The sequence below is a fragment of the Neophocaena asiaeorientalis genome, unplaced genomic scaffold (genome assembly GCF_003031525.2).
Source record: "Neophocaena asiaeorientalis asiaeorientalis breed wild unplaced genomic scaffold, Neophocaena_asiaeorientalis_V1.1 scaffold230, whole genome shotgun sequence".
Classification (NCBI taxonomy): domain Eukaryota; kingdom Metazoa; phylum Chordata; class Mammalia; order Artiodactyla; family Phocoenidae; genus Neophocaena; species Neophocaena asiaeorientalis.
Window position 1 is genome coordinate 4,243,492 of NW_020175186.1, and position 21,368 is coordinate 4,264,859.

General features: G+C 36.6%; 1 protein-coding gene across 6 annotated transcripts in view; it reads left to right on the forward strand.

The window, feature by feature from the left end:
- Positions 1-21,368, forward strand: part of GAS2 (growth arrest specific 2) — a 155,029-nt gene that overhangs the window by 13,769 nt on the left and 119,892 nt on the right. For 4 of the 6 annotated variants that reach the window (XM_024764575.1, XM_024764582.1, XM_024764581.1 and 1 more), the window contains exons 2-3: positions 984-1,027; positions 16,044-16,119. The gene's annotated coding sequence lies outside the window, so the exon portion shown is untranslated. Of the gene's footprint in view, positions 1-983; positions 1,028-16,043; positions 16,120-21,148; positions 21,232-21,368 lie in introns of those variants that run through there. The other 2 variants (XM_024764578.1, XM_024764576.1) reach the window with 2 other exon arrangements.

The window sequence follows — 21,368 nt, forward strand, 5'->3', positions numbered from 1 at the left end:
GTTCAGAACAAGATAAAATTACAGAGAGGATTGTCGGGTAGAAAGAGGAAGGTAGCGATAATATTAAAGGCAAGATTAAAAAAAAACATATATATATATACACACATGTATATATATGTAGCAGATTAAATTTGACTGTGTAATGGGAAGTATTGAGAAAATGTTCAGATAAATATTTTCCTAAATAACATTATTGAAATATTATAAAGTTAAGGATGGCAATCAACAATATAATTTAAGCAAATCAAGAATGCCAAACTTTATAGTAAAAAATTTTGTTAGTAAAATTATAATTTTTAAAGGGTAACATTCTTAACTTTTTCTAGATCAAATAAAGTTTTCTGTTCCTAGTGTTTTGGGTTGTTAAAAACAGTATTCATTCTATTGTATTCATTAGTGAGAAAAAAGTTTGGTGTTTTATCCTCTGCCCAACCAGAATATCAGTTAATATCTGCAAATCTGCAAAATGAGAAGTGATTAAAGTGGACATCATGTTCTTCTCTAGCTCTCTTATGTGATAATTTTACTTAGTTTATTTACAGATTTTAATTAAAAGGGGGGAGCTTAATTTAATTTTAACAGGATGACTGAATACCTCTACAGTGTGCTTTAAGATCAATTGACATTTTATTGCCCGTACCAGCTGCCAGATTTCCCCTATTTTTCTCTACTTTTTTATAGCCTAAAGGACACTAAATCTAGCACTCAACTTCTAGTAGTCCAAGTATTTTCAACTTTAAATCTATGTGTTCTTGAATTTTGTAATCTCATTAGGTAGATGGTTGAGGAACATAAAGTATGAACACTAATCAGATACCCAGATGATAGAACATTGGAAAGACTGTCAGCACAGCATTAAAAGACATAGGCAATCGAAACTGCCAAAGGAAAATTCTATTTTGTGAAAGGTGGGGTATTTGGAAACGGGTCATAAGACATTTGACTAACTTTGCTAAATTGTTTTTGTATGGCATCTCTTTTAGATAATAATCCAGAAATCAAAAACCTACTTTATGCACTACCCATGGTAAGTGGCTTAGTTAAGTAGTATTTGCACACTGCCAAGTTTGCTTTCTAATTCTAAAATTTCCCTTCCCCCCTCCCTCCCTCTCTCCCTCCCCCCTCCCTTCCTTCCTTCCTTTTGTCTATCTTCCTTCCTTTTTTCTTTGTTTTTCTATTTTTTTCACTTCTGCTCACTCATTTGTTTCTATATATGGTCAGAATAAGACTCACCAGCTTTGCATAATACAAAGCACTCAGTGAAAGGGAGCTAATATTATTTTGTGTAGTATAGGAGCTCAAAAATAGTCACAAATATATGCAGGCTTTATTTTATGATGTTTCCTTTAAAAATGCACCTTACCTCTAATTTTACTAAACTAGTCTTATTTCTAGCCCAGAACAGTCTTGTTCTTTCCTTTCTCAAATGCTGTGCCTACTGTTTCTTGTACCTGGAATCATTGTCTTCCCTTCTACTTCACATGAAACACATCCTTCTGTGCTACAAAATGCAAGTCAAATCCTACCTCTTTTATGAGCCTTTCCTGATAATTCCAGCTGAAAGTAATCTGTTTCACTTCTAGATTCTTTTAACACTTGTGGTTGGATTGTTAATTTGTCATTTACTATTTACTGCATTTCAGTAGAAGTTAGGTTCCTTTTATGATGCAAATGTTTAATGACATGAACCAACTGGATCCATCCCCAAGCTGGGCATATTACTACCGCAAGGATTGAATTCAGTAGTCTGGGTTCGTTGTGCAGGGTCCCTCCTCCACAAAAAGGGCAAGAATATGCAGGCCAATTACATTTCAAGTGGTTTTGTGCATCTTAGCTCCAGCTTAACCATTTTGAATGAGATGACTGTCTCTTTTTTGTTTGTTGGTTTGGTTTTTGTTTGTTTGTTTTATTGGGGTATAGTTGCTTTACAATGTTGCATTAGTTTCTGCTGTACAATGAAGGTTCAGCTGTATGTATACATATATCCCCTACCTCTTGGACCTCCCTCCCCCCACATCCCACCCATCTAGGTCACCATAGAGCACCAAACTGAGCTCCCTGCGCTATACAGCAGGTTCCCGCTAGATATCAGTTTTACACATGGTAGTGTATATATGTCAATCCCAATCTCCCAATTCATCCCATCCCCCTTTGCCCCCCCCACCACGTCCACATGTCCCTTCTCTACATCTGCGTCTCTATTCCTGCCCTGCAGATAGGTTCATCTGTACCATTTTTCTAGATTCCACATATATGTGTTAATATATGATATTTGGTTTTCTCTTTCTGACTTACTTCACTCTGTATGACTGACAACTACCATATGACCCAACAGTCCCACTACTGGGCATATACCCTGAGAAAACCATAATTCAGAACAATGTTCATTGTAGCACTTTACAATATCCAAGACATGGAAGCAACCTAAATGTCCATTGACAGATGAATGGATAAAAAAGATGTGTACATATATACAATGGAATAATACTCAGCCATAAAAAGGAACAAAATTGGGATGAATGCCTCTTAATGGTATTTTTAATGTACACAGTACTTTCTACAGTACCTTACAGGATAGAGGGATGCAAGGTGATGGAGTGGAAAAAATTATGCACTTTCTTTGATGGTGAGACTTCTTTTCATTAGACTCTGAGCTCCTAAAAAGGAGGGGCTAAGTTTTTGTACCTTTGGCTCCTAACATAACCACGAATACATGGTTGGTGTTTAGCAAGTGTTTGTTAAGCTCAGCAAAATTTTGGAATCAAACACACCTGGGCTTAATACTTCTGTTGCTTTTAAGTTTACCTCAGGCAAGTTACTTAAACTTTTGAGTCTATTCCTTCATTCATAAACAGGAGATAATAATATTTGCCATAAAGTTGTTATGAGGACTCAATAAAATCATGTTTGCCAGGCACCTAGAACAGCTGCTATATACAATTGATACTAGAGAGTTCTTCTTTCTCATTCAAATATTATATGTATATATATATATATATATATATATATATATATATATATGAATTCATAGAGGAATGAAAGGGATATTCTACCTATCAGGACTGGCAAGACAAAACAAATGAGGCAAGCAAGATGCATTTGGGAAATAGTTTATTTTTCCAACTAATACTTTTTGAACCATACTATATGCCATATTATGTCTTAGGGATAAAATAATGAATATAATGGAATCTGCATCAGCAAGACCCAGTCTAAGAGAGAAGAAATCTTCAAATAGCCAATAGTCTGAGTTAGGATTAAGATACTAGGTATGGCAGTTTTAAACACGGCCCAGAAATATTTGACAGTCCTCCTATTGAAATGATGGACTTGTGGCCATTTTGACATGACAGAAGGGATGCTGTGTGAATCCTGAGGCTAGGTCCTAAAAGGCCATGCATCTTCCACCTGGTTCTCTTAGACTGCTTGCTCTCGGGACATTGCTCTAACAACACTCCCTTTAGGAATCTGGTCATCATGCTTTGAGAAGGCCAGTTCACAAGGAGAAGCCTTCAGTCATCCAAACCCAGATATGAAACTGACAAAGCATACAGATTATTCCAGTCCTTAACTGTTTGAGTTTTCCTACCTGAATCCTCAGACATTGTGGGACAGAGATGAGCCATCCCTGCAGTGCTCTGTCTGATATTTTCTATAGAGTTCATTAGCAAAATTACATGGTGGTTGTTTTACATCACTAAATCTGGAGTGGTTTAGTACACAGCAATAGTAACTGGAGCATTAGGTGATACCTGGGTGAAGGTGCTTAATTCAAAACCTGGCCAAATACTATGAGGTCATTATCACTTAATGGTCCAATAATATTTTAAACCCCTCTAGTTGAAATTATTTAAATAGTTTTCTTTCTAAATAAGTGTAAAATAACCTGTAAGAACTTGTAGGTCCAAGTGATGAGAAATAATTAATAAATAATAGAAAATTTACCTATTTTTTTCTGATAAAGGAGATTCCTTCCTAATGTGAAGTGCATCCCTGAATCTTTATTATGAAACTAAAATATAGACCATAAAGAGTTATGGTTAATGTAGAGCTATATAACTATTTCTGGTGGTTAGAAAATGAAAATTTTCACCAGAGGAAAAAGTGAAGTTGTGTGATGTATACCCCTGAATTAATAACCAAATCTGTTAGAAAATTAATTGACTTGAAACTTGAGTTATGCTATTCAGAGTCTAAACTTCTTAATATGGTATTCAAGACCATCTAAACTCTGATCAGGGCCTCATCCCCACTACTATCCTCTGTCACCTGAATCCCCAGCCTCTCCAGACTGCCTCTCATTCCCTGAAGACTGTACACTTTCACACCTCCATGCCTAGGCTCAACTCCCTTACCTTATATTGGGGTCACCCAAGTGGGTGGGCTCACCCCACAACCTCACCTACCCTGATTCCAGAGACAGGCTGACATTGCTTCTGTTTTCTCTTCTCTACATTGTTAATATCTATAGTTAACACTTACTCTGCATTAAGCTAATTCTGCATTTGTCTCTTTCCTTCACCAATGAAAAATTCTTCAAAGGAAATAGTCGTTCTAATTCATCTTTGTATTCCCATGGTCCCCAGCTTAGGTACTTAATAAATATTTCCTAAGAGTTAAAATATATATATATATAGGAAACTCTCTGAGATAAGTTTGTGATACAGCAAGAAGCATTCCAAAAGCATTGTCAGAGTCTCCATCCACTCTTTAATTCCAAAATTGAAAAACAAGACCAAACCAAAAATTACTGTACTTTGTTGAAATCATAAACTCCCCAGACTGTGAAAATCACCAATTTGTTTTGGAAAAAATTAGTGTCTCTATTTGTGAGAACTTCTGTATCATTCCCATACGTAATTTGGTTCCACTTGTAAACTCTGCCTCAGTGAAAAAAATTAATGTATGTTCTGGCAGCCCTCATAAATGTCTCCTCTGCTGGCTCAGCAAAGAAATTAAACCAAACCATAAGATATAAATCATATACTTTCTTGGTACAGAGCCTAGCCTTATTTCTTTACCTTCTATGTCTCTAGCTTATATATTTAAGACTAAGTGTTAAAATTTAATTAGCAAAATTAGTGCAATATTTAAGACTGAGTATATGAGATGTTATAAATTATTTTAAAATTCTGAGGAAAAATATTAAATAAACATTATGTCTGTTGCATATCTTTCCTGTGCTTCTTGTATCATACTTTATTCTTGTTGTTTCATAAAAATGTTCTTATTTACTAAAAAGTAAACATATCTTTATGTATCATTATCTGAATAAACTGCAGATTAAAGTTATTCATGAACAAGGAACTAAAAATGTTCCAAAACAAATTGGAACTTTTTTATTTCGTCACACCTATAATTTCCACAAACTGTAAAACCATAGCAGATACTAGTTGCTGATGTCTCTTCTGATTCTTGGCTTAGATTTTTGGGGTCTTGGCTGTTATTTTCTGAAACCTGAAGCTTTTAATCATCTCCTTATGAGTTGCAGCAACACATGTCATTAATGAAGAGAATTGGGTAACCTCCCTTGCTGTTATTCTTAATTCAGCATATGACAGACACCGGCAGCAATTAGGAAGATCTGCCTAAGGCATAGAACATTGAAAATAATATCTGATGACACAAAGAGGATTGATGTGGAAAAAAAAAAAAGAATTGTGTAAAGGAGAAATTTAATGTAAAAAGAGTGTTCACATATTGGAGGAAAAAAGAACAATGTATAATCCAGGTAAACTATAAAGAGTTACTGGAATTTAAGAAAACTTAAATAAAAAGTATCGAGAAGTAAACTTTACGCTTTGACAAATCTACAACCAAGTGGTAAAGCAGTATTAACAAATGAAAACCACCTCCACGCTTTATTCATAAGCCATAAGATGTATGAGCTAGAGAAAATTGCTGATGGTGGAAATAGTCAAAGGTAGTTCAAGTTAAAATGGATATCATGCGAAGGTATTGCTTATTACTCTCCCACTTATGGTGTCTGTTATTATTTTGTGTGTGTGTGTTATAGCACTTCCAAGCTTTTACACTCTATACCTGACATTTTCACTTTTACTCTATTAAAGTTTTAATATTTTTTAGTCATTTTTTTTTAGTTTCAACTTTTATAAAGTCTTTTGAGATAACTTACAGAAATTCATGAGCACAGGAAATTATGATCATTGTATTTCTATAGAGAGGAGATAGTGAGAAGGAAGGAACATTTTAAGAGAGAAGGACAAGGGAGCAGAAAAAATCTAGAAATTATACAAGAGGAGAGAATTCTAGGAGTGTGAATGAGGTGAAGAAAGGGAAGTAGGATAAAAACAGAGTTCTCCATCCCTTCCTTCCTTCCTGTTTTTATAAAACGTAAGGTTTCTTTTCAGGGCAGGACACATCAAAATACACTGACAGTTGGATAGATGAAAGCCAGAACTCTTTCTTACAGCTCCAAATGAAAGAAGGCTGTCAGGCAGAGCCGCATAAGCACTTTTATCCTGGGACAGGGTAACAGCAAGCTGGAGCTGTAGGGGCAGCCTCTGTATGGCGAACTTCCGGGTTAATTTTTAGTCCCTGTGAACTGGCTAATTTGAAATCTTCTGTGGACCCCCCAGGGCATTATGGGGTGGAGGGTTCTCCCTGTTTCTGATTCCTGGCCCCATGGAGATTAGGGTAAGTGCGCTGTGGTTCAGAGTATGAAACCTCAATAAGGGAAGTGGTCAGGGTGCAGACTTAATTGGTTGCTTCAGAAGGGGAACTGACCAGACTCTACCCAGGACCTGGAAACTAGGTCAAGACAGCATAAAAACAATCAAACGCCACTTTATTATACTTACCTGGACCAGAAAGGGAAATATATATGTGTGTGTGTGTGTGTGTGTGTGTGTGTGTGTGTGTGCGTGTATATACACACACACACAAATGCACAAAGAGAGTGAATTAAACTCTAAATATAAAGAAGGCAAAGAAGAACAGAGAAAATATTAATAGCAGGGAAGGAAAAAACAGTAGGTTATCTCCTGAACCAGAGATTCGTTATGAGCTAATTTTCTTTCTTAACCTTCAGGGTCATGACAACTGTTTCCTTACACTCCTTCTACCCCAGGCATTGGTTGTCAAACGGGGCAGCTCAATTATGTAAGCATCGTATCTTGGCCCATAATCATCCATTACTCCTAATACATTTTATTAGGATTTAAATGAACAATTTAGTAATGAGCTGGGTCTCCCCCAGAGTTCTATAACAACTGGTAGCTAAACAATTAGAAATGACAATATTTCTACTTTTATTCAGCAATTCCCCAGTGTTTAAGGTGAGAGACTTTAAGTAATCCGATGTGTTTGTGGGGAAGAGGAATGGAGACAACTGAATGCTTGTGTGTACACATAAGATTTGCTTTTAAAAGACTCAGTTATTATTATTATTATTAATCTCTGGCAAAGGTTTTCAAATTTTAACGTGCATAAGAAGCTTTGAGAGTGTTTGTTACTGTTGATGCCAGGGCTCTTTGCCCTGAGGGTCACATCTGTGCAGAGCTCCATTTTTTTTTTTCATTTTCCTTTATTTAAAAAATATTTTTTAACATCTTTATTGGAGTATAATTGCTTTACAATGGTGTGTTAGTTTCTACTGTATAATAAACTGAATCAGCTATACATATACATACATCCCCATATCTCCTCCCTCTTGCACCTCTCTCCCACCCTCCCTATCCCACCCCTCTAGGTGGACACAAAGCACCGTAGACTCAGTTATTTTTGATTCACCCTTTACTGGGCTCCACTGACCACACGAGAGCTTCCCTTGGATACCAAATAGTCACATCAAACTTAACTTATGCAAAACTAGAAACCTAATTTCCACGCCACACAAAACAAGATAAGGCAAAACAAAACAAGACAACTTCTTCCCAAAGTCTTCCATTTCAGTAAACTGCAGCATTTCTTACACAGAAAAATCTTAGGCTCGCCTTGTCTGTTTCTCACACTGCCTACCCAGCCATCAGTGATAAAATTTAAATCATAATTTAAAATAAAAATCATAGTGAAATATGTCATGGATGATGTTATAGTGTAGACTAGATTTGATGCTCACGTAAGTCTTCTGCCTTATTACAAAATGAATAAACTGGGGGGAAAGAGTGTGAATCAAAGAGAATAACCATTCAAAAGATATCCAGAATCCGATTCCTTTCTCTAATTCCATTGCTATCCCTCTCATCCAAGTCACTCGCACCTCTCACCTGCATTATTACAATAACCATTGAACTGTTTTCCCTGTACGTAATCAATGTCCTCCTGCAGTCTACTGTCTACCCAGGAATCGGAGTGACAGCTTTAAACTCTAAATCTGATCACGTCACCCCTCTGCTCAAACTTGAGAGAAAAGCAAGTTACAAAGGCTTACAAGGCCCTATGGGATCTGAACTCCCCCCTCCCCCCCAATCTCTCTGATTTTATCTCCTACTCCCCCTTTACTCATCTCTGCCATAGGAGCCTTTTTGATTTTCTGGAACATCTGATTTGTGGCATTCCGCTGCCTCAGTGACTTTGCACTAGTTGTTGCCCTGTCTGCAGTGGTCCTTAGGGATTCTGCAGAGTGCACTTACTTCCTTTGGGTTTCTGCTCAGTTGTCACTTTACTGGCAAGGCCTTCCATGACCACCTATAACATCTGCCATCTCTCAGCCCTTTCTATCACGTTTACCCTTATTTTATTTTTCTGCAGAACCTATTTATTATCACTTGATATATTGTGGATTAATTTCATTGGATTATTTGTTTAATTTCTGTCTCACCTTGGTGAAATATAAGTTCCATGAAGTTAGGGACTTTGACTTGGAAAGAACAAGGCATGCCTCATTTTATTAATTTATTGCTAGCAGAATAAATTGTACTTTAATGGGAAAGAAGTTTCTAGAAAAAAGATTCTTTTGCTTTTCTATTCAATATATGTAAAGAGATAAAGATCCTATTCAATATATGTAAAGGAACAGTTAGTGGCTACATTTGTTATACAAGATTAGTTGAACATTTACATTTACTGTGTATTCATAAGCAGATTTTAATGCATAAATGCTATTCTGGTACTAAAAGAGCATGTCAGAATCTCAGTCATACTTTATTTCAACTGGAATACAGTGCAAACCCTTCCTACTTTCAATTTTTCTTTTTAAGCTAATACATGTTTATTTTCATCCTAGCATCTTAATTTGCATGGAACATGATGAAACTTAGATTTGCTCAGTCTTTTTTTTTTTCAGACACACACACTATATTTTATTTTTACAAGAGATAAATAAACTGACACCAAGCATTGTAAATGATGACCACAACAAAAGCAACAATGATTGCAATTACCAAACACGAAACACACTCACACTATGTCATAATATTGACATTCAGTCCAGTAATCCTCCACCGTAACAGCTCCTTTACTTTGCAGTGAAAATTGATTTGTATACTTTTTGCCTCTGGGTCCTTGTGGGATTTTTTTTTTTTTCATTCAAACAGAAAGTCAGAAAAATTATAATCATCCTCATCAGTTCACTCAGTCCCATGTAATTAATTTTTTTATCTTGATCTTTTGTTAGCACTTTTATGAATTCATCAGTTTTCCATTAGAGTTCTGAAAATGCTTATTCATTCAGTTCAGCAGTATAGTCAGTTACCAGAAACCTGTACTTGTCAGAGTCTTTTGCATGAATTCCTTGAAGATGAAACCCTTTTATAGGAATATTTTTGCAAAAGCATCAAAGTACACCCAGAACTGTCTGTAAATGACAAAAGACTTAAAAATAACCACGGTTAAAGATTTGATGAAAGTTCATAATAATGCAATTGACAAGAAAATTTAGTTATTTCTGAGATATATATTTTAAAGTAATAACTAAAATTATGACTTATGACATTATACCAGAACATATAAGATTTTTAGAAATTTCATGTAATGTCTAAACATTTATATTAACATATTTCCATACAAATAACCCAAAGAAAGTTTAGTATTAATTGTTTTTTTTCTTTGTTTTTTTGTACTGCAGGTTCTTATCAGTCACCAATTTTATACACATCAGTGTATACATGTCAATCCCAATCGCCCAATTCATCACACCACCATCCCCACGCCACCGCGGTATTCCCCCCTTGGTGTCTATACGTTTGTTCTCTACATCTGTGTCTCAACCTCTGCCCTGCAAACTGGCTTATCTGTACCATTTTTCAAGGTTCCACATATATACATTAATATACGATATTTGTTTTTGTCTTTCTGACTTACTTCACTCTGTATAACAGTCTCTAGATCCATCCATGTCTCTACAAATTACCCAACTTCGTTCCTTTTTATGGCTGAGTAATATTCCACTGTATATATGTACCACAACTTCTTTATCCATTCGTCTGTCAGTGGGCATTTATGTTGCTTCCATGACCTGGCTATTGTAAATAGTGCTGCAATGAACATTGGGGTGCATGTGTCTTTTTGAATTATGGTTTTCTCTGGCTATATGCCCAGTTGTGGGATTGCTGGATCATATGGTAATTCTATTTTTAGTTTTTTAAGGAACCTCCATACTGTTCTCCATAGTGGCTGTATCAATTTACATTCCCACCAACAGTGCAAGAGGGTTCCCCTTTCTCCACACCCTCTCCAGCATTTGTTGTTTGTAGATTTTCTGTTGATGCCCATTCTAACTGGTGTGAGGTGATACCTCATTGTAGTTTTGATTTGCATTTCTCTAATAATTAGTGATGTTGAGCAGCTTTTCATGTGCTTCTTGGTCATTCTTCTTTTCCAATTTGTATTCCTTTTATTTCTTTTTCTTCTCTGATTGCCATGGCTAGGACTTCCAAAACTATAATGGTGGTGAGAGTGGACATCCTTGTCTCGTTCCTGATCTTAAAGGAAATGCTTTCAGTTTTTCACCATTGAGAATGATGTTTGCTGTGGGTTTGTCGTATATGGCCTTTATTATGTTGAGGTAGGTTCCCTCTATGCTCACTTCCTGGAGAGTTTTTAACATAAATAAGTGTTCAATTTTGTCAAAAGCTTTTTCTGCATCTATTGATCTGATCATATGGTTTTTATTCTTCAATTCGTTAATATGGTGTATCACATTGATTGATTTGCATATATTGAAGAATCCTTGCATCCCTGGAATAAATACCACTTTATCGTGGTGTATGAACATTTTAATGTGTTGTTGGATTCTGCTGGCTAGTATTTTGTTGAGGATTTTTGCATCTATATTCATCAGTGATATTGTTCTGTAATTTTCTTTTTTTGTAGTATCTTTGTCTGCTTTTGGTGTCAGGGTGATGGCGGCCTCATAGAATGAATTTGGGAGTGTTCCTTCCTCTGCAATTTTTTGGAAGAGTTTGAGAAGGATGGGTGTTAGCTCTTCTCTAAATGTTTGATAGAATTCACCTGTGAAGCCATCTGGTCCTGGACTTCTGTTTGTTGGAAGATTTTTAATCACAGTTTCAATTTCATTACTTGTGATTTGTCTGTTCATATTTTCTGTTTCTTCCTAGTTCAGTCTTGGAAGGTTATACCTTTCTAAGAATTTGTCCATTTCTTCCAGGTTGTCCATTTTATTGGCATAGAGTTGCTTGTAGTAGTCTCTTAGGATGGTTTGTATTTCTGCGGTGTCTGTTGTAACTTCTCCTTTTCCATTTGTAATTTTATTGATTTGAGTCCTCCCCCCCCTTTTTTTTTTGTTGAGTCTGGATAATGTTTTATCAATTTTGTTTGTCTTCACAAAGAACCAGCTTTTAGTTTTATTGATCTTTGCTATTGTTTTCTTTGTTTCTATTTCATTTCTCTGCTCTGATCTTTATGATTTCTTTCCTTCTGCTAACTTTGGGTTTTGTTTGTTCTTCTTTCTCTAGTTCCTTAAGGTGTAAGGTTAGAATGTTTACTTGAGATTTTTCTTGTTTCTTGAGGTAAACTTGTATAGCTATAAACTTCCCTCTTAGAACTGCTTTTCCTGCATCCCATAGGTTTTGGATCATCGTGTTTTCATTGTCATTTGTCTCTAGGTATTTTTTGATTTCCTCTTTGATTTCTTCAGTGACGTCTTGGTTATTTAGTATCGTATTGTTTAGCAGCCATGTGTTTGTGTTTTTTACGTTTTTCCCCTGTAATTGACTTCTAATGTCATAGCGTTGTGGTCAGAAAAGATTCTTGATATGATTTCAGTTTTCTTAAATTTACTGAGGCTTGATTTGTGACCCAAGGTGTGATCTATTCTGGACAATGTTCCATGCACACTTGAGAAGAAAGTGTAATCTGCAGACTGTCTTTCTGTGAATGTGGTTTTTGTTCCACAGGCTGCAGGATTGTAGTTTTTCTTGCTTCTGTTGTTTGCCCTGTGGTGGATGAGGCTATCTAAAAGGCTTGGTGCAAGGGACTGGTGGTGGGTAGAGCTGACTGTTGCTCTGGTGGGCAGAACCCAGTAAAACTTTAATCCACTTGACTGTTGATGGGTGGGGCTGGGTTCTCTCCCTGTTGGTTGTTTGGCCTGAGGCAACCCAACACCGGAGCCTACCTGGGCTCTTTGGTGGGGCTAATGACAGACTCTGGGAGGGCTCACGCCAAGGAGTACTTCCCAGAACTTCTGATGCCAGTGTCCTTGTCCCCATGGTGAAACAGAGCCACCCCCCACCTCTGCAGGAGACCTTCCAAAACTAGCAGGTAGGTCTGGTTCAGTCTCTGCCGCGGTCACTGCTCCTTCCCCTGGGTCCTGATGCGCACACTACTTTGTGTGCCCTCCAAGAATGGAGTCTCTGTTTCCCCCAATCCTACCTATCGAAGTCCTACAATCAATTCCCACTAGGCTTCAAAGTCTGATTCTCTAGGAATTCCTCCTCCCATTGCCGGACCTCCAGGTTGGGAAGCCTTACGTGGGGCTCAGAACCTTCACACCAGTGGGTGGACTTCTGTTGTATAAGTGTTCACCAGTCTGTAAGTCACCCACCCATGAGTTATGGGACTTTATTTTACTGTGATTAGACCCCTCATACCTTCTCATTGTGGCTTTTCCTGTGTCTTTGGATGTGGAGTATCTTTTTTTGGTGAGTTCCAGTGTCTTCCTGTCGATGATTGTCCAGCAGCTAGTTGAGATTCTGGTGTTCTCGCAAGAGGGAGTGAGAGCACGTCCTTCTACTCCACTGTCTTGGTTCCTCCTCTCCACAATGTTGCTGAAAGTCTTAAGGATTATGGAGCATTTAAATCAGCACCAATGCTTCTTTTCACCTATTTCTCCTGTGATGGTTAATTTTATGTGTCATTTTGACCAGGCCTCAGGGTTCCTAGATATTTGGTAAAACATTATTCTGTGTGTCCCTGTGAGAATGTTTTTGGATGAGATTAACATTTAAATTGGTAGACTGATTAAAGCAGATTGACCTCCCTAATGTGAATGGGCCTCATCCAATCAGTTGAGGACTTTATTAGAATAAAAAGGCTGAATCTCCCCAGAGTAAGAGAGAATTTCTCCTACCTGACTGACTTTGAAGTGGAACATTACCCTTTTCCTGCCTTCAGATTCAAACTGAAACCTTGCCTCTTCCTGGTTCTTGAACCTGCTTGCCTTCCGAGTGGAACTACATCATCAGATCTGGGACTCCAGGTTGCCCGCTCACCCTGCAGATCTTGGGACCTGTTGGCATCCATAATCACATGAGCCAATTCTGTATAATAAACATCTTTCAGTCTCTGGGCTATTCAGTCTGCTCAGGCTGCAGGAGCCAATTAGGAAGATGCCTTCCTTGACTCTCGTCTGTCCTCTCCTGCAGCTAAAGCCAAAAGAAAAGAGGTAATTTCACGTAGAGTTTGAAACCTTCTCTTGACTTTTCCTGCTCACAAGCTTTTTCTCAATGTCTTCTGCTGTGTTCTTAGTGTGAGTTCTTTTTCACACTGCTGTAAGGGATTTAACGTAATTCTATGTGATGTGGAACCCTCAGCACCAGGGGCAGCTCATCTGGTTGAGTTAGGGTACCTGACGGAAACAGTCTCCTCTTTTCAAAAATGATTTAACTTTTTTGTCAGAATATTTTATTATTACATTTAAACATTTTAGCATACATTTATTTAATGTGTAGACTCTCCCCCCTCCTTAAAAGAAGGAAAAAAGAAAGCAAAGATGGAAGGAAGGAAGGAAAGAAGGAAGAGCGGAAGGAGAGAAATGAACACAGAGTTTCAAATCAGTCAAACTCAGACATGAATCTGACTCTTAACCTGTGCAGTTTAATAGTTCATTTTTCCTATTAACCTATGATCTGGTCCTGCAACTTCATCTGTATATAAAAATTACACAGGGCTTCCCTGGTGGCGCAGTGGTTGAGAGTCCGCCTGCCGATGCAGGGGACACGGGTTCGTGCCCCGGATCGGGAAGATCCCACATGCCACAGAGCAGCTGGGCCCGTGAGCCATGGCCGCTGAGCCTGTGCGTCCGGAGCCTGTGCTGCGCAACGGGAGAGGCCACAGCAGTGGGAGGCTCGTGTATCGCAAAAAAAAATAAAAATAAAAAAAATTACACAGAGGTTCAGAATGACTCTCCATGGAGAGTCAATAATTCCAATTAGACTCCTGATCTCTGGGAGCAGACCATTTATTTGTTTGTAACTTAGTTACAATTCCAAATATTTTTAGGTCTTGATTTAAGCTTCACTAAACTGAAGATTTCATAAACTAGGAAAAACGCCTTGGTATTATGACTTCATTTTATACTTTAATCCACTTGCAACACTGTATTATAACTTGGCATTTTGATATTTTCATGTTTTGATTTTTTTAATCTACATGCAAACAGATTTTATTAACATTTAAATAGGATGACTATTACATAGAAATACATGGTATTTGAAATGCTTTTCATAGGATCAGAATATTTATTTTAAAAAACCAATCTCTATAAAGATAAGGACAAAGTATTATGCAATAACCAAGATGTCTTTGTAAATCATCAGTAGTATTTTGTAATTAATTTCCCATTCATAATTTGAAATTGCCTCTTAAATAAAAGGAGTAACAAATCAAAAAAAAAATTACACAGAGGAAGTGGAGAATGAATGATTAAATAACAAATGAAAAAAACATGGATCTCTAAAAGGGTATAAAATGGAATGTCATAAAGTGGGGAGGAGAGAAAGATTCAGAGAAAGGACACATAAAATTCGCTGATCTTCTGTATTTTTAATGATGAGAATTTCCTTATCCCAGGGGATTATTATAATGAGTAAATAAGATTATTTAGACCGTCAATTAATAATAAAATACCTAACCTTAATTTCACACTTGTATGTCAGACAGTAGACTAAATATTTTACATGTATTATTTTATATAATGCTCAAGACATGCCTATGAGAGGGGCTATTTGTTAACCCCACTTCACAGTTGTGGAAACTTATAGTTAGAAAGGTTAAGTAATTTGCCTATAATTTTCAGCAAGTAAGTGGAGAAGCTAGAACTTGACCCTGGTTTTATCTGTCTCCAAATCTGGACTCTTAGTTATTATTTCAACTGCGGTAACTATTATTAGTACAATTTAATATGTCTATTCCTTGGCAGCTTTGGTGGGAATAATGGCTGGTGAAATCTCTTTGCAAATGGCTCTAGAGTCCAAGTGGCTTTGGCGACAGCAGCAGGATGGCAACACTTCCTTCTGCCAAGAGAAGCCCCACCGACCCTGACCCCTTCCTGGTGTCAGAGTATCTCTCCACATCTCTCACTTTGAGTTAGGTGTGCTACCTTTCTTGGCATATTGCCTGATCTACTATTTGGTACTAGAAAAGCCCTTTGATGAGATAAATTTAAGAGCCGTTTCTCTAAACGCTTCATATAAATCAGCAGTGGCAAAGATTCCATGTTTGTGAACTAAGTTATAGTTTCAGTAATGGAAATTTCAGCAAGTTTTCTCATCCTTCAACAAAATACAGATGATCCTCAGCTTACGATGGTTCAAATTATGATTTTTTGACTTTAAGATGGTGCCAAAGTGAAATGCATTCAGTAGAAACCAGACTTCAAATTTTGAATTTTTATCTTTTCCCAGGCTAGTGATATGCAGTACGTTACTCTCTCATGATGCCGGGCAGCCACAGCTCCCAGACAGCCATGTGATCACTACTGTAAGCAACCAATACTTTTACAACCATTCTTTACCCATACAGCCATTCTGTTTTTCACTTTCAGCACAGTATTCAATAAATTTCATGAAATATTAAATACTTTATTATAAAATAGGCTTTGTGTTAGATGATTTTGTCCAACTGTAGGCTAATGTAAGTGTTCTGAGCATGTTTAATGTAGGTTAGGTATATTACATGTATTTTTGACTTATGACATTTTCAACTTACAATGATGTGTTTATCGGGATGTAACCCCACCATAAGCGGAGGAAGATCTGTAATCCTAAATTTATCATTATCAGGATTAAAAATAAATGGATAACGGGACCACGGTCTACCTGCAATAGAGTTCCAAGAAATGTGACAGTAAAATTTCACCTATAATGTAAATTTTTCTATTCACAATGATGCAAAATTAATAGCTGGTGCCATCTTTACAGAGGAATTTCCATTTAGTTCCATTTTGATGGGCATAGTCCTTCCTTCCTGTATCTGTCCCATCACCCAGTGACACCCGATTTTTCCCTTTTAGATATTCAGTGGTTTTATAGTTCATTTATTTACTCATTCAATCATTCAACACTCTTGGGTTTGGTGCTGTGCTGAGCACTTGATAGGTAACTTGTTCCTGCTTTCCAGGGACTCACAGTTTAGTAGAGGAGATATATGCATATGAAAATAATTGTGATACTATGTCCTAAATGAGATATAAAAGAAATGGAAAAATTCCCAGAGCACTGGACCCAGAGGCACAGCAATATTTTGTCAGGGAGATCAAGAGAACCACAAAGAGGATGACGATTAAGCTGGTCCTGGGAGAATGAATCTGATTTCTTCAAAGGGAGAAAGTTAAAGGTGAAGATCATTCAAGTCAGCATGAGCAAAGACATGGAAGTATGAGGTGTACAATGTTTGGGATATTGTGACGGACATCACATCATCTACCTCTGAGAATATATATGCACGTCTGTTTTGTTCTTTATAATGAAACCATCTGTTCATTGATGCCCTACCTCAATTTTGATGGATCTTCTCCTTAGCTTAGTTTCTAAGTCAGATTTCTCTTTCAAATTGTGGGCTTTGAAATAAATTTAGCAATTCCCCAACAACATTTCTTTTCAACTGAATGGCATAGAAAAGACTAGAATAAAGCCAAACAGAAAAATAACAGAGTGCCTTAACTGAGGAAGGTAAGTACTGTTTTGTGAAACATGTTTTGGTTGTGTGTCTGAGTGTATTTTTATGTGTCTGTTCCATAATGTATTTCTTATTGTGGGTCACAATAAAAAAAGTTTGAAAGCCACTGAAGTAGTAATATTTTCTATTACTTTTCATTGCACTCATAGTATTGGTTATGATTAAACCTTAAGTCCAAGTCAACCTTGATTTTTAATGAAGTGACAAGTGACACAGACTGACCTCATTTATAGGCCTGGCACACAGGCAAGCATCTGTTTTACTGAACTCTAGTTGCATTTAACCAGATGAAATTATTCTAACTTGGGGATGAAACCATCATTTATAATGTTATTTTAACATTATTTTTCTACTCCAAGTTCCAAACTATTAAATTAAAGACAATATATAAAAATCTAACCAATTAGCAGTAAGCTTCCTAAGAGATTGGCTTCTTCTATAATGGTCATTTGTTCATTCAACAATTATTTATTGAGTGCCTACTCTATGCTCAATGGTATTTTAGATACTGGAGATGACAGTCGTGTAAAAGAAAGAGAAGGTTATAAAAGTAAAAATATTTTATCTTAAACATTCATATTAAGTTCGAGCTTCTTGCAATTAGGATGGCATGATATTTTAATAAAAGATTTTGAAACAAGCCACACAAATATTTGGAAAAATAAAAAACACGACTCCAACCTACACAAGAAAAATCACATACCAGGTTATATTTCATAGGATATTTTAAAACTAGACAAGATAGATGGCATATTTCATAAAATGATTTCAATCTATCCCCTGTATAAAAATTAGAAGACATATGCTCATATATAACACACAATTTGCAAAAATATGCGTCTTCCCAGTAGGGAACAGATACCTGTGCTACTGTTGTGTTGTACTTTTAAAGTTTAAAGTTCTCCATTGAGAGTAAAGCAATAGATTTTTTAAAGTTGCATATCAAACTGAGAGTATATCTTGAACTTTTCCCGTGAAATTTCTCCCATTTAATTCATTCTTTGTAGTTTTATACATGAATACTGATAAAAAGTAATAGCATTGACTTTTTATCCCTAACAGTATTTTTAATTTCCATACTAGGACTTATAAAATCCATTTTGTTTGCCTTATGAGATTTAAAAAATTTTATTTCAGTGTAAGTCAACTGAAGGCCTGTATCATGGGCCAAGATGCTAGCTAGGTAGGGAAATATCAACATATTTTACATCACTGATAAACTATTTCAATAAAACATAAATAAATGTTTTCACTTATTACATTGCTTTATGCATTTCTTCAGCACTATTACATGTCTTCATGCTGCTTTCTGTATCATTTTTCTCACTTGCTTCTAAAGCTATCACTTGCCATCTTTAAGTGCCCTTTCAAAGCTATTTAGGGATATAAGAATGTCTTGGTCACCCTTGGAAATTTATTTTACTTTAATCTAGTGTCTCTTCCCACATTATTTATTTCAAAATTCCTGATAATCTCCATCATCTATTGAAGGTTTGTCCCACTTTTCAGAGTAAGTGCGTTTATATTATTTCCATGAGTGGGGGGTGAGGGGTGAGGGGTGAGGAGAGGCTAACCTATAAATGAGGAAAAAAATACTTTTATTGCTCATTTTAAACATATATGTATATATACACACACATATATATATACATTTAGAAAAAGGCACAGTTCATATTGAAGACAATGTTGAAGGTTTAGAACACTGGAAAACGTAGTAACCTAGGAATTCTTAATATGAAGTCTTCAAAACTGTGATAACTTAAAAAGGAAAACAATACTATGTTTTCTTTAAATTTGGCTTGACTTTTCCTTTTTATGCCATTATGTTTCAAGAATGTATTTAGACATTTTTCACCCCGTTAGGTGAGGCATTCGCTTCCTTCACCTCACATCAGGGAGGTTATCATTGAGTCAGTTGCACTATGGTTTCCTAAGACAAATATGTTTAGGTTGAGACCAAGGCAAGAAAATTCTTGGATGAAAAGATTTTCTGACAGATTTTTATAAGTGACTGATTGGAATACATAAGTACAAATTTAATTTTCAAAAACACAAAATAAAGATCAAATGGAAATTGTTACAAATGCTGAAAAAAATTTAAATGAAAACACTACTTTGCTGCCTCTTCAGAAATCTTTTGTATTACTTCTCTTTTGTCACCAAAAGAATACTCAGCACAACTCATAGGTGCTAAGGGAGAAAATACATATTTCTCCTAGTATTATCCTTTTGGCTTTTGCTAAAAAGGAAAGAGGATCTAATATAAGGCAGAATTTAAAATTAAAAATACCTGGAAGAAAGGGGCATGAAAGGGAGTAATTTGAATGATTATGTTCTCCCAAAGCTTCTGGAAGCCTCCTTATTTTCCCAAACTGGGTTTAACATTGTCTCTTAATCAACAAAAATATTGTCTTTACACTTTGCTTTTTATAATGTCAATGTGACAAGAATATTTATTTATACAAAAAGAAGAGGAGACTATGAGCTTTTGAAAATCTAGGTGTTAAACTTTTTGAACTCTTATACCCTGAAGATATTGAAATTAACATTTATTGGCTGGTGATATTTTGATCATGAAGAATTATCAAGGATGTTTGATTTTACTTAAATTTTATAAGTTCAGAAACTAAGAGTTCTTTGTTGGGCCTGTAGTAGCACTCAGATCTATCTGGTTAAATTTTGAAAATTTTTATTATCAGAATGATTGCTCAAATTCACCAGTAGCCTGTTCTGCATGTTTTGTTGTTCTCGTTGATGTATATCTAAGCAGTAAGATAGGCCTTTTTATAATGCTGTTTCTCCTTAAAATGAGGAATGGCTCTTTTCCCTTTCTTCCAGGAAGCCTAAGGAGGAATATGGAGCTAACTGCAGTACCCAACTGAACTAAAATAAAAAGCTTGGAGTTCAGCGCCAGCAAACTTTTCCATCTGTTTTCTTCCCTTCTTCATTATTTGTACGGCTACTACAACCAAAGAACTGATGCAGTTTCTAGCTGTTTTAGAGCAAATAACCATTTCCAGATGAAAGCAATAATAAGTACAAAATGCATTTTTTTCAGTTATATCTAAAATTACCCACATCACTTGCTATTACCCATCCACAGGTAGTTTCTATTTTTTGGGGGGGTGGGGGGGAGGCTGGGCTGGGTGTGTTGGTACATTGCTCACCATCTTACACATGATATCCAAGAGAGGACTAGAATACCTGTGCCACACAATCATTGGATAGAAATGCTTGTGAAACTGATGAACATGGAAACGACAACAACAAAAAAGTATGATCATTTTCACCTACACTCCACGGAAAGTAGTAACCTGAGGCGATTAGGACACTCAACAAGAGGTCACATGTCTGTTAGAGGTGAAGCAGACACTTGAATATCTGTCTGCTTCATGGGGAGACTTTTCGTCTCAGAATACATACCCTAATAAACAACAGTTGGAGAAAATTGTCTATGACATTCAACATAATACTGAGCTGAGGCTGAGAGAAGGAAGGGTGGAACTGTATTTCCTTTTGTAAAGCGAAAACAGCCGTGAAATACAGCCTCTTCTAAAGTCTGATATTTAAAGGGAGTTGTAAGAAATCAAATTGTTCAATTTTAACGAAGAGTGACCAAAGTTACTGGCAAGCTCATGCCTCCGAGTCTGCAAAATCACTGACCAGGAAAGCAAAACTTTCCCAACACCCAATTTTAATATTGTGCTAAAGCCACTGACTTTGTTAAAACCTCCGAGTTAAATATGATCCCCTCCCCACCCCTCTCCCCCCGCCCTTTAGGTTAGTGTTTGGGGGACCAGGAGGGGGCTGGAGCTTGGCCCCAACCTCGGAATTGCTGCCAAGGGCTTGTAATACAATCTCTCGCCGTTTGAAGGTTAAATCAGTGTCAATTGCGTTTGCTGTCCACCAGAAAAAGTAAGCATTTTACTTCCGCTCGGTCTATGTGGACTGATGAAATGTAGGAAATCTGTTTCTGGCAGGGGGAAAAAATCGTTTTCCCAAACAGCACCGAGAGGAGCCATCAGAGAAGTATGAAGAGGGGCAGCGCGGCT